Below are 11280 nucleotides of genomic sequence, written 5' to 3'. Positions count from 1 at the left end.
AAATTCCACTGGGTACCCAGGAGAAGGTCCCAAATCAGGCCAAAGATTAATAGCATTGAGAACCTATTATTGCCCCACATGTTCCCCAAGATTTTTTTCCATTGCCCTAAATAAAATATGTATGAACTTCTTTTCCTGAGTTATGGGTTAAGAATGCTGACATGCTCTTGCTTAAATTATAATGCTTCCTCCTATATATGAGACCTAGCTGTTTTGGTAGCACCAAAAACTGCCCAGAAGACTCTGTTGAGGGTCATCATCAATGTGCAAATATTAAAACTAAAATGAAATTGAACAAAAATGAAAACAGAATAGTAAATAAAAAAGCACCCAGAAGAGAACCTGGTAGAGAAGAGATAAATTCACCTCAGGAAATGTCCTTCTTCCTGGTTCCTTGGGACTGCTTCCCTCTTCTCTACCCAGTAAAGTCCTTCTGTTCAGTTTCTATCCTGGTTAAGCTGTATCCTTTGGACTCTTCAATCACATTGGAAGAATCAGAACTTGTCACGCTTTCCTAATGGCTGATTCAGTTAGAACACCTCCAGATCTTTCTGTGGTTGTATTCCCTTCTGGTTCTGTTCATCTAGTAGAACTTTAACTTATCTCATCTCTGATTTTACTTTTCCTGTGGACTCACTGACAGTAAGCAGAAGCCAGTGTTTGCTCCTAGGCACTCCAGTGGTGAGATCTTGCACAATGACATGAAATGTGGCAAAGTTGCAATGAAGGAAAATACCACAAATATTTGTAAGTCATAATCCCATCTCTCAGGAGGTTGCAGACCTAAAGTTGGCAGAGAAAATTGCCCATACCATTGACTAAATGAAATTCATGTTGGAATCTCAGCACTGGGGTCTCTTCCTCACAGACAATTCACTGACAGCCCTCTCTCCAATATCAGAGCAGACGCTCCCTCAGTCTGCTCCCTCAGAATCCTGCATTTCCCAATGTAACATCTGTCACATAGTAATGTACTGCTTCGTGTCTCAGTTTAGTTTCTTTTTTCTTTTCTTTTTTCTTTTCCTTTCTTTCTTTTTTTTTTAAATCTTCCAGAATGGATTACTAAATTAAGCTCCTTGGAGGAATTATGCATGTCTTGTTAAACAGTACATCTCCATAAATACAATGACTGTCAGAGAATAGATGCTCAATGAATACATACTATTAATTTCTGGATATTTAAAGGCATAAATAGAAATTCAAAGCTAAGAAAGAGAACTTCTTTTCTAGGGAAGCTTTTTCTTCTTACACCCGGGAAGCCCAAGAGGACACCCTTGTGATGGCATCCATCAAAGGGTGTTCCTCCTCATTATCCTAGTTCTGCTTCATTCAGGCCCTCTGGCCCCTCCTGTCTCCTCTGCCACAGGTTACTATGATCCAAAAGTGCTTCCTGAGAGTTACTCTTCACAGCTCTGGGGCATGGGAAACCTTGTATATAGTCCACCACCCCACCTCCCTCATCTGGACTGAACAGAAACCTTGCTGGGTCTGTTTGATAAACTCAACTGTCTCTTTTCTTTCCATGGATTTAGGAGTCTAGTGGTTCCTGGGGCCAGAATAACCATACCCTTGCCTCCACACAAGGCAACTTCTCTTGCCTTTATATTCCAATATCCCCAGTCCCTTCATTTCTTTTAGTTTATACATAGTCTGAGAGAATTCCTTTGGGTGGTACACAGATGGTTGATACCTGTTAGACTGGTTCCTGATTCAAATTTTGACTTTTTTTTCCTGTTTACCTGTTCAAAATGGGAGGAGAAATGGTGGTAGCAGCAGACCAGACAAAGATCCCCAGATATAATGGCTTTTGAAAAAGATAATATTAAAAACAGTTGGGAAAGGTTGGATTATTCAAAAAACAGTGCTAGCCAAATTTGTTATCGATGTGGAAGATAAAATTTGATCCTTACTTTATAGTACACATAAAAATGTATTAAATTAAAGATACAAGTGTTAAAGGAAAACTTGGAAATGATTAAAAAAATACGAGAGAATAGACAATTAAAATACAGTAAAACAGAACACACCAAAAACAAAGAGACAACACAAACCAGACTAAGAGATGAAATCTGCAATGTATATCTCTATGAACAACTGATGTTTAATGTACAGAATATATGAAGAACCTCTATAAATTAGTAAAAAATAATTAAAAAGACAGAGAATCCAATAAGAAATTAATCAAAGCTATGAATAAGCAATGCACCTACACAAAAAACAAATATGCCAATAAATATCTGAAAACATGTTAATCTTGACAAGAAATCTGGAAAATAAAATAAATAACAAAGAGATACCATATTTCACCAATAAAGTTAGCAAAACTGGAAAAAAGACTGATAATACCAAATGCATATCATATATATAAATATATGTATATATACACACATATATATATTTTTAAACATACACACAGGAAAAACATTAAAAACTATGTTGAGATTGATAAACTCTGGAAAACAGCTCTAGGGAAAGAAAGAAGTAAATCAAGTGAGCCATGTCACATGGAAGGTTTTAATTCTATCTAGAAAAAAAGAAATTAAGGCAAATAAGCAAAATGTTAAGATTTGTTAAAACTGGGCAAGCATAGAGATGTACATTTACTCAGGTTGTTATCATATCATTCTCTATATTTTATAATTAAAATATCTCCTAATTAAATACAAACAAAAGTACAAAGTGAAATTTTAAAAAGAACCAAACTCTAAAACTGGATATAAATGCTCTTGTGTTTGTGTGGTATCATGTGTGCGTGTTTGCATGTGTGGGTGTGTGGGTGTAGAGGGCCATTGAAATCCCAGTGGTTATGGCTTAGGAGGCCCTAAGGAGCACTAGAGTATTTCCAGTCCTAAAGTCAGGCACCCCTTATACACAGTTCCATTCTGAGCTTTAACAGAAGCCCACATAGCAGGGCACACCACCGAATAGCAGCTGTGAGACTCAGAATGGTCTTCCCATACTGAATGGAAGGTATACTGAATGAGAACACAGAATTTGGATTTAGATTAGAGTTTGAGTCCCATTTTTGCCACTTATTAAGAAATAGGCCACTAACATCTAAATTTCTTTCTTTTCAAAATGAGGAAATACATATAGACAATGACATTTAAAAACTCCTACCTTACTGGAATTTAAAATACAAATTAAAATTTATAATCTTGTTAATAAACAAATATTAAAAGTTCTTAATCAGGCATGAAATAAAAGAGAAATTTCCATATACTGGTGTGAGAGCATAACTTGATTTGTCTTTTATAGAAAGCAAGATTCATTAAAAGACTTAAACGTACTCAGACCCTGTGTCTCAGAAGCATCACTTCTAGAAATCTAGAAGGATAGAAATCTATCCTAATAAAATAACTATAAAGGAAAAATAAAGATTTTAGAATGTGCACTCCCTGAGGACAAGGATTTATTTTTTCTGTTTGGTCACAGAGCTACCATCCGTACCTATACTGCTGCTGGACCTCCTCTCTAGACTGGGTCACTCTATTCAGGACAAGGGCCTGCTTTGCTGAAGGAATTTCAAGTAAAAACAAAAAACAAAAAACAAAAAACAAAAAACCCACACACAATCACTTAGCTTTTCCTTAACTTCTTTGCTACAGAAGTGAACTCCTTTAGTTTTAAGTTCATAGAACTTCTATACTCATGCAGTGTCTATGTTTTCAACTGCCATGCCCTCCTCTTCAGTAAAAAAGAACAAACCCACAAAACAAAACTCATCAAAGCTAGATTTGTTCACGCTAATGACAATATTTGGTGTAAACTGCATGGCCCGTTCACCAGCACCAATTCTTTTTTTTTTTTTAATTTTTCATTGTTATGTTAATCACCATACATTACATCATTAGTTTTTGATGTAGTGTTCCATGATTCATTGTTTGTGCATAACACCCAGTACTCCATGCAGAACGCACCAGCACCAATTCTATGCTCCCACATGCAAAGCTCTTTACAAACGTGTCATGATATTTAATATTCTCATGCCTCCCTAAGCCTTGGAAGCTGGCGTTGTGTTTGTAAAATATATATTTTCATGTAATTAAAACATGTTTTTCAGGTACTTGAAATTCACATAATTTTATAATGCCTTGCTTGTGACAACTCTGAGCTTGTGTGTGTTTCCTTCCCTATCTGGAATGTTGGGTCCAGTGAGAAAGCAGCCATTAGTAAAGAAAACCTGTTAAATCTTTACATTTCCTGTGAATCTTTTTGTTTTTTTTTACTCTGTCAGGAAGAATTAGTCCTTTTCAAATCTGCCTCCTGCAAAAGCAGAGATTGTGTCTTATTGATCTTTGCACTTAAGTATATGTCCCAAAACTTGTAGTGTCTATATATTTACTGAATGAATGAGCATGAATAACTGCCTGGTAGGAAAGAGAGTCTCAAAGGGAGGCTGGACTGGGGAAAAAAAGGATCACAGAAAAGAAGACTGAGGGTCAACCAATAAATTTTCTTGTAACAACAGCAGCTAGTGGGAGAAGAGAATGAAGAATCATCTGATCTGCAAAGTATCTCATGGTGGTACGTAAGGGTCACTAAGTTTCCATGGAAGATAAATGGGGTGCCCAACGACCACGTTCTGGGAAGACACTGATCCCTCTTTGGTGTTTGCAGGTCTACATCCATCTAAGGAGTTTCCTCTGAGGGCCTAAGACCCAAGGGAGAAGGACAGAGAGCCATGTAACTGCCATTGCAGAAGATGCAGACCGGCATCCTGATTTAGTCTGAAGAGGCTGGGACAGTAAGTGAGAAGTGCTGCAAGGCTAGGAAAAGAAGCCAGACAACAAGGGACCAGTAAGCTGTTGAAGATGGACAGAGGCAGCCAACCCAATGACCTCTCTGGTACCTCTTATCTAAAAGGTCTGTAAGTAGGGCGATGGGATAGGGCAGCTTCCAGGATTATGGCCAGTCCATGGTATGTTATCTCCCTGTGATCTTTTGGACTGGAAAGAGAGACCAGAATTTGTTACTGGGTGTTCATTTGCAAACATGGCAGCTTCCTGGGTAAAATCTGAAACTGGCCCTGGTACTGGAGGGCAGGGAGAGATTGAAGAAAGAGGTAGGCCACTCCAGATAGGTAGACAGTGGGTTTAATAAGCAAGAGAACTTACGTACAAGGCATGTCTTGGGCACCACAAGAAAAGTAGCTCATTGTACCCACCACCAGAATCTTAACTGGGTTCAGTCATGTATACCATCCAGATGGGCTCAACAACACCTTACTCTCTTAAGGCTGTGTCATTGGAGCAGCTTCTGAGAGTGGGGAAGGCAGGTGGAAGGCACATTCCAAGGACAGAGCTGAAGGGTCAGAAGCCTCAGAGTTCTTGGGTCCATCTTTTGGGTCAACCTGTGGTCATATCCTCTTGGTGCCCTATCCCAGCACTGGGCTGGGAGTTGGACTGGAGTGAAACAGGATTATGGCAGGGATGGATCATAACCTCAACAATTCCCCCCACCCCGCAACTGATGTGGCTTCCAACACTTCAGAACACTTCTTTCCACAGTCCCTTTAAGCCCAATAGTTTCTTTGGAAAGAAGGCAGGGAACATGTGAAAATTTTCCATCACAGAAAAAGTTAAGATGCAGAAGGGTTCAGTCACTTCACCAAAGTCATGTGGCTGGCTGTCCAAAAACTGCTTAAGAGCTCAGGGTCCCAAATCTGAGCTCCTCACTCTTTGCTTTTGTCAGATCACTTATTGGCTTTCCCTTAGAGCTTGCCACAGATATGAAGGGAAGAGCTATAGCTCTCATATGGTAGATAATTGTTGTGGAGAACTTCACATAAGAAGGTAGTATTGGAAACCACAGATAATAATCTACATCTGTTGAGTGTGTGGTTCTAACTGCATCACATGTAGAGTCACTTATAAATGGCTCTATAATCTACAAAGTAAGTATAATAATTTTTCTACTTTTTCAGATGAGGAAACTGAGATTAAGTAAATAATTTGCACAATTATAGAGTTAATCAATGTTGGAGTTACGATTTGAATGCAGATCTGATTCTGGAACTACTTTCTTTACCACCACCCTGTCCTGCCTAACGAAACTGTCCAGAGGGCCACCGGACTCCATAGGTTCTTCACCACCCAGTGGGCTTAAGAGGGCGAGACTGAACAGAGGGCTGTGGGAGATTTCCTGGGTGCCTCCCCTCCCCTCTGTTCCACATGCTTCTCCATATCAGCTCCTTAGTCTGATCACATCCCCCATGCTCATCCTCTCTGCTGCCCAGCTTCTCTCATGCTGTCTCACAGGAGACTCTCCCTTCTCCTCCTCAACACCACCTCTTCTTTTTAAGATTTTATTTATTTATTTGAGAGAGAGAGAGAGAGAACAAGCTGGGGAAGGGGCAGAGGGAGAGGGAGAAGCAAGCTCCCCACTGAGCAGGGAGCCTGACATGGGCTTGATCCCAGGACCCCAGGATCATGACCTGAGCTGAAGACAGATGCTTAACTGACTGAGCCACCCAGGTGCACCGACCTCGCCTCTTTTGTTTGGCCTGCCACTCTGGCCCCACCCCTCCCTGTTTCTCCCTCTCTCCCCCTATCCTCCCCCAGTCTCTAAGCTTCCTGTCAGTTTAGCCCTTGGCTTTTCCCTTTGCTGTTCCTCAGACTCTGTCCTCTCCCCAGTTCTCTGTTCATGTCTATCTGGCACCAGTCTCCCTCCCCTCAGTCTTCCAGCAGCCTCTCTCTAACGTTAGCTTTGCCATCCTCCAACACCGCTGTCCCTTCCCACTCTGCTTCACACGCCCTTGTCTTGTGCTCCTCAGGTTCTTCCTCTAAGTTACACAAGCCCCTTTCTCCCTGACACCCAGCTGGCCCTTTTCTGTCCTTCAACATCTTTCTCCCCAGCTTTCACCACACCCCATCCTTCTTCATCCACTTCCTCACAGTCTTCCAGCCTCCTCTGCTTCCTGAACTATGGGTCTCCCCAACTTGCCTCTCAGCATATTCTTATTAAGGGTATGGTCTCTCTTCCTTCCTCTATTTAACCCTCATTATACCTTCCCCTATTCCTCAGCCTCATCCTGTCTGTTCCTCAATAGGTGCTGTGATCTATTCCTCAGTATCTCCTTTTATCACTGTCCCCCAGTTATTCCCTCAGTCTATTGGACTGTCAATAGATTCCTAATCTTTCAAAGGCACATGGCACCTTATGCCAAGACCTAAGCACTCGCATGTTAAAGAGGAGATGGAGTTTCTTTCTGCGTAACAGGAGGAGATAAAGAGTAAAAACCATAGGGAGGAATACAAGAAAAGTAGTGTTTGGTTTGATAGCAGTAACAAATATATTTATTGTTTATTATAATCCAGACTTGGTGCTAAATTTTATATACATCGTATACCAATTAAAACACATCCATTCTTACAAACTAAGGGTTGCTGGAGTGGGGGGTGGGGTGGGAGGGATGGGGTGACTGGGTGATAGACATTGGAGAGGGTATGTGCTATGGTAAGCGCTGTGAATTGTGCAAGACTGTTGAATCTCAGATTTGTACCTCTGAAACAAATAATGCAATATATGTTAAGAAAAAAAAAAAAGAAGAAGATAGCAGGAGGGGAAGAATGAAGTGGGGGGGAAATCGGAGGGGGAGACGAACCATGAGAGATGATGGACTCTGAAAAACAAACTGAGGGTTCTAGAGGGGAGGGGGGTGGGAGGATGGGTTAGCCTGGTGATGGGTATTAAAGAGGGCATGTTCTGCATGGAGCACTGGGTGTTATGCACAAACAATGAATCATGGAACACTACATCTAAAACTAATGATGTAATAATATATGGTGATTAACATAACAATACAATTTTTTTTAAAAAAGTTTAAATGTTGTTCAAAATAAAGTAATTGAGATTGAATCTTTGTAAAAAAAAAACACACATCCATTCTTTAATTAGGAAATATTATCATTATTTTACTGATGAGGATGCAGAAGCAATCAGACACTGAGATCCAGGATAACAGGGCTAGTCTTGTAAGCACCTCTCCAGGTACCCCTGTTTTTAATTTTTAATAAACTAATTTGAGCAAGGAACAAGCTTTGTTATTATTACTTCTGTTTCAAGGTACACTTATTGATATGCTTTTTTTTTTGCAATACCTATTCAAGAAATACTGCTCTAATAAGTTGCCCTGATTTATTAAATCTGTATCACGTCTCCAGCTTGATTTCAGAGGAGAGATACCTTTAAAAACTGGGACACAAAAGAAGGAAGGAAGAAAGGAAAGAAAGAAGGAAGGAAGGAAGGAAGGAAGTAGAGAAAGAGAGAGAGAGGGAGGAAAGGAAGGAAGAAAGGAGCAGACATGTCAGTGGAGTATCAAATTAGATTTGAAAATAAAGAAATTCCTGGGGTGCTTGAGTGGCTGAGTCAGTTAAGCAACTGACTCTTGGTCTCAACTCAGGTCATGATCTTATGGGTCATGAGACTGAGCCCCACTTTAGGCTTCCCACTCAGCAGGGAGTCTGCTTGATATTCTCTCCCTCTGCCCACCCCCCTATGCATATTCTCTTGTGTGTTCTCCCTCTGCCTCTAAAATAAATAAATAAATAAATAAACAAACCTTGAAAAAAGAAAGAAAGAAAATAAATAAATAAATTCCAGGAATTAGAATAAAGGTAGCAAAGATGTAGACTGTATAGGATGAATTAGTGTGACTTCCCAGGGCCTGAGATGCTTGAGGAATGAAGTACTGGAGAGTGAGTCATGGGTTCTTTAAGAGGATTTGGTTTGGAAAGAAGCAGAATACCTCTTCTCCCAATCATTGGGACATGTAGGAAGGATCTCATAATGGCAATAAGGAGATAAAGTGGAGAGCAGACTAGATGAGAAAACTCTCTACAGGCATTCTTGATTTGCTTAGAAAAATTAGGTATATTTCTTCTATAGAAAAAGCTTGGTAGGGTCTGTAGGGTCATACAGAGAATACAACTTCAGAGTAACAGAATTTCAGAGAATCTCAGCATTCTGTTAAGGTCAAGCTCTAGATTTTTCTGAGAGAAGTTAAACAACAACAACAATAACAACCCTATCTTTTACAACTGGTTAAGAACAAAAGTAGAGAAAACCCTTGTTGAGGCTTACTGTCATGAGGTAAGTAAAGGGTTGATTGGGAATGAGAGAAAGAAGTGAGGAAGCAGGAAAAGGACAGGCTGTTTGTGTGGGCAGTGGTTAATCAAGAGGTCACTGAGTCCACATTGTGCAGACAGGCCAGACCTGCCAGCAAGGGATTGGTGTCCAGTGATAGGAATGATCATGCTTAATAGCCTAGTAACCCTCAACATACTACCCCCTTTTTCTAGAGCGAATAGACTTTTGAGAATGAGGACAACCACTCTACTAAATGCCAGTGTGAACTTCTCTACATTCCTGCTGATGGGCTTCCCAGGCCTTGGATGGGCTCACCACTGGATCTCACTACCCATTTTTGTAGGATACTTGGTGGGCCTCGTAGGTAATGCTACCATCTTGCATCTGGTATGAACTGACCCTTCTCTCTAGCAGCCCATGTACTACTTCTTGGCCATCCTGGCTGTGACAGACTTGGGCCTGTGCATGTCCATGCTGCTCTCAGTGTTGGGCATGCTGTGGTTTGATGCCCGATGGTGGGTCTGGTGCCCTGTGTTCTGCAGCAGCACTTCCTTCACTCCTTGTCCTTCATGGAGTCAGCCATGCTCTTTGCTATGGCTCTGGACCACATGGTGGCCATCTGGTTCCCACTGCACTATGCATCTGTGCTCTCGGGTCCTCGTGTGGCACTGGCCAGGGCTGTGCTGGGCATGCGCAGTGCCGCCATCACCGGGGCACCCTCACTGAACCTGCTGAAATTTGACTACTGTCGCCCAGGGGCGCTCTCCCATGCCTGCTGCCTTCACCAGGACATGATCCGCCTGGCCTACTCCGACTAACATGCTTCGACAGACTCTGGACTGTGCATCATCATGCTGGCCATGGGCTTGAATGTCCTTTTCATCCTACTGTCCTACACTGTCATCCTCTGCACTGTGTTGGCCATCACCTCTGCCGGGGAGAGGCTGAAGGCCCTCAACACCTGTGTCTCACACATCTTGGCTGTGCTCTGCTTCTGTGTGACTGTACTAGGCCTGCCCATCATGCACAGATTTGGGCACCACACCTTGCCCTTGGTGCACATCCTCATGGGCACTGTCTCTGTACTCTTCCCACCCCTGATGAATCCTGTTATCTATAGCATCAAGACCCAGCAGATCCAGAGGGCCATCCTCAAGGTAGTTTCACTGGGCAAGATACAGTGAGACATTGGCAATGAACTATAGCGATTCAAAATGGGGAATGAGTTAATGCTTCTTTATAAAGTCTTCATACACAAAGCAAGTTCTGTTTACCCACTTTAATTTGATCAATTGATTATACATCATGAATTAACTCTAATGTTAAAATCAAATAAAGTCTATGCTCATTACTACTTATGTATATACTTATAAATATATAACAATTCTATACATAGAATGATTATATATATATATTTTTTTTTTACTTAAATGTTTACATGTTCAAAGTGATTCTTATATTTGCTCTTCTACTGATTTGGTAGAACTCTTATTCCATAATAATGTCATTAATGATAAGTTACTCTGGTGATGTGGAGAGTTAAATCATCACTTCACATTTTTTGGATTAACAAATGAGTTTGCCACCATTTTCAAAATATAATAATTCTATTATATAAATTCATCAGGGATAACTTTATTGTAAATCTAAGAGGAACTTTCCAGTGTTGCTTTTTTTTTGTCCATATCATAGTCTGAGACAGAACTAAGTCCAAGGGAGGCATAAAAGCCTAACTTACAGGGCGCCTGGGTGGCACAGTCATTTAAGCATCCAACTCTTGATTTCAGCTCAGGTCATGATCTCAGGGTCAGGAGATTGAGCCCTGAGTCCAGCTCCATGCTGGTCATGGAGCCTGCTTAGGATTTTCTATTTCCCTCTCCCTCTGTCCCCCGCCCCCCACCTTCACTCGCATGCACTCTTTCTCTCTCTCAAAAAAAGCCTAATTTATAACCAGAATGAGAAAACCTGGGGCTCACAGTGTGTCAGATCTGTAGGTAGTTATATGACAGAAGTGTGTCCTTGAGTTGCTAACCTAAGGAAAGAACCCCAGATCTGAGTACAAGATGCATATTCAACAGGCCACTTAGATCATACTTTGCCTGTTTCAGTACAAGGCAATTTCTGCTGTCCCCAAAGGACACAGGAATGTCACTGACCAATAAGGTTTAGGATATAAAACATATAAGACAA

General features: G+C 41.0%; 1 pseudogene; it reads left to right on the top strand.

The window, feature by feature from the left end:
* The first annotated feature begins 9321 nt into the window (after positions 1-9321).
* Positions 9322-10274, top strand: LOC118532863 (olfactory receptor 51G1-like; annotated as a pseudogene).
* Positions 10275-11280: the final 1006 nt, after the last annotated feature.

This window comes from Halichoerus grypus, chromosome 11 (genome assembly GCF_964656455.1).
Source record: "Halichoerus grypus chromosome 11, mHalGry1.hap1.1, whole genome shotgun sequence".
In the NCBI taxonomy this organism is placed as follows: domain Eukaryota; kingdom Metazoa; phylum Chordata; class Mammalia; order Carnivora; family Phocidae; genus Halichoerus; species Halichoerus grypus.
The sequence above is the reverse complement of the archived record's forward strand: the minus strand, read 5'-3'. Positions and strand labels throughout refer to the sequence as shown.